The 2,702-nt window shown below is 45.7% G+C and overlaps 1 non-coding gene across 1 annotated transcript; it reads left to right on the forward strand.

Moving 5' to 3' along the window:
* Nucleotides 1-2,157: 2,157 nt before the first annotated feature.
* On the forward strand, nt 2,158-2,231 carry Trnaa-ugc (transfer RNA alanine (anticodon UGC)). The gene has a single exon. It is a non-coding gene; the product is annotated as a tRNA-Ala (tRNA).
* Nucleotides 2,232-2,702: the final 471 nt, after the last annotated feature.

Here is a 2,702-nt window from a genome sequence, read left to right on the forward strand (position 1 = left end):
TGTAAACCCTTTACATTACAAGATTTTAACAGTCGTTTACTTTTTCTCCAGTAATATCGTATTACGATACACCACGTACGGGGTATAATTAAACAGGCGGTGTTTCCGGATCTGCAGTGTAGGCGGAATACAATGCACTCGGTTTGCTTACTGAATATTTTAAAAAAATAACTGTTCCACTTTCTGACACCAGGTGAAAATATGACGTAGTAACCAGTTAGAATGTGGTGCGAGTGTATGAAGAGGGAACGAAAGATTAAACACATAATAACAATGGTTCTGGTACGTTTATTAGGATGTGGTCACAAGTTACATCACGTGTTGAGAATGGTCTGTCGACTTAGTAACATGCTCCAACTGCAACACGGGATGGACGACAGTTGCCCGCAGCATATCGTGTAATGAGAGCGATGCGACGTCCTGTGCTATCCATCAGATATTCAGGATACATCCCTGATAGACACAATCTTTCAAGTATCCCGACAACCAGAAGTCGCTAGGATTTATTAGTTCGGGGATCTGGAAAGCCACACGCCTTGAAATTGCCAAGGTATGATGTGGCCGTTGACAAAGGTTTCTCGAACCAAATCTTTCGCCGGGAAAGCGACATTTCGTGTCACCCCATCTTGTATGAAAACGGTGGATTGGACACAGCTGCGTTCATGCAAATCTGGAATCATGTGATGCGCGAGGAGGTCCTCATAACATGCAGATGTCATTGTACACCTAACACGATCCCGAGATGTCATCTCCTCAATGAAAAACGGACGGAGAATGAAGGGCTTTGAAACCGCAGCACACAGACCCATTTGCGACAACTATCTGCATTCACGGCACTGTGGAGAGTTAAATGTGCATCGTCTGCACAAAGAAGGTTCCTCCGTCACATATCATCCATTTTCATGTGTACCAAGAACCGAAGGGCAAAGTCATGGCGGTGTAGCATATTTTGGGGCTTTCGGCGCACATTCTGAATTTTGTAGGGAATGCAAAACGTGCCGCAACATTTTTTGTTCTGTTGCTCAGGGCAGAGAGAGTTCCTGCGACACAGCTTGAGCACTGGCTGCAGAATGTAAGGCCCCTGCTGCAAGGTCAGTTATAGCTACAGCAACTTCATCAACAACTGACATGGGACTGGGCCGCCTCCTTGCCCCTAATGCACCACATAATTCACCTATTTCTCCAAAGTTCTTGAGCTTGAGCTTGAGCTTGAGCACTGGCTGCAGAATGTAAGGCCCCTGCTGCAAGGTCAGTTGTAGCTACAGCAACTTTATCAACAACTGACATGGGACTGGGCCGCCTCCTTGCCCCTAACGCACCACATAATTCACTTATTTATCCAAATTTCTTGATCATATTCTTTAAACCAACATGGGCCCTCTTCGCAGCAATTTCTGTCGGCGCCATTCCCGCTATTGCCGTCATTCTGACAAACTAGATTTTCAGCACCCTTTGCCCTTCTTACCGAAAACTTCAACTAGCTTAACTCTTGACACTGTCACTATTAAAAAAAGAAGCATCGCATTCTGACTGCTTACAGCGCCATATTTTCACCTAAGGGCATAAAGTGGAACTTATTTTTTTAGTGTATTCAGCGAGTAGGTCGATTAATGAACATATCTACGATGTTCCAGTGTCCTGCCAAGTACGAGGGTGAGTCAAATGAAAACCTCAAATATTTTTTAAACATTATTTATTGTGGAGAAGTGGTACAAACTTTTCAACATAATCACCCCCACGCTCAATGCAAGTCCTCCAGCTCTTACAAAGTGCATAAATTCGTTTAGAAAAAAACTCTCTTGGTAGTCCGAACAACCACTCATCCACTGCGTGGCGTACCTCTTCATCAGAACGGATCTTTATAGATATACGAAGATGGTATCTGTTCTTTCGGACATGTTCGAAAGAACAGATACCATTGGTGACCATGCACGTCGTTAGAATGAAATTACTATGAAATTACAACCCTTAGCTGCTTACAGACGTTGCGGATGCACAAACAGTGCCCGAACTCATACGGGAATCGGCATCGCGCCGCGAGTAATGAGTATAATGGGCGGGGGCACTACAAATGTAGTGCGGGAAAATACGTTGAGAATGTGAGTCTCGCGGGAGGCGTGCCAGAGATAAATCCCTGCAGTCGCGCTATCCTCTGTGTCCTCGGTGGCTCAGATGGATAGAGCGTCTGCCATGCAAGCAGGAGATCCCGGGTTCGAGTCCCGGTCGGGGCACACATTTTCATCTGTCCCTGTTGACATATGTCAACGTCTGTAAGCAGTTAAGGGTTGTAATTTCATAGAACGGAACGTCTTTCCTTCCATTTCGTCTCTGAGTGGTCCACACATATGGAAATCACTTGCGGCAAGGTCTGGTGAGTATGGTTTCCGATTGGTGGAAGTGAACCCAGGTTCCATCCCCAGTAACGATTCTTGCAAGAGAGCCATCACCTTTTCGTTCAAAGCGCCGAAGAAGTTCTTCACAAGCATCAACACGTCATTCTCTCACTTCAGCTGCCGTGGCACCCATCTTGCAGACACTTTGTGAAACTGGAGCACACCATGCACAATGTGGTGTGCTGACCCATGACTAATCTGTAAACATCCTGAAATGTCATTCACTGTCACTCGGCGGTTTTCCTTCACTATGGCTTCAACTGCTGCAATGATCTGTGGAGTCACAACTTGTTGTGCCTGACCTGGACG

The sequence above is a fragment of the Schistocerca cancellata genome, chromosome 6 (assembly GCF_023864275.1).
Source record: "Schistocerca cancellata isolate TAMUIC-IGC-003103 chromosome 6, iqSchCanc2.1, whole genome shotgun sequence".
Lineage (NCBI taxonomy): Eukaryota > Metazoa > Arthropoda > Insecta > Orthoptera > Acrididae > Schistocerca > Schistocerca cancellata.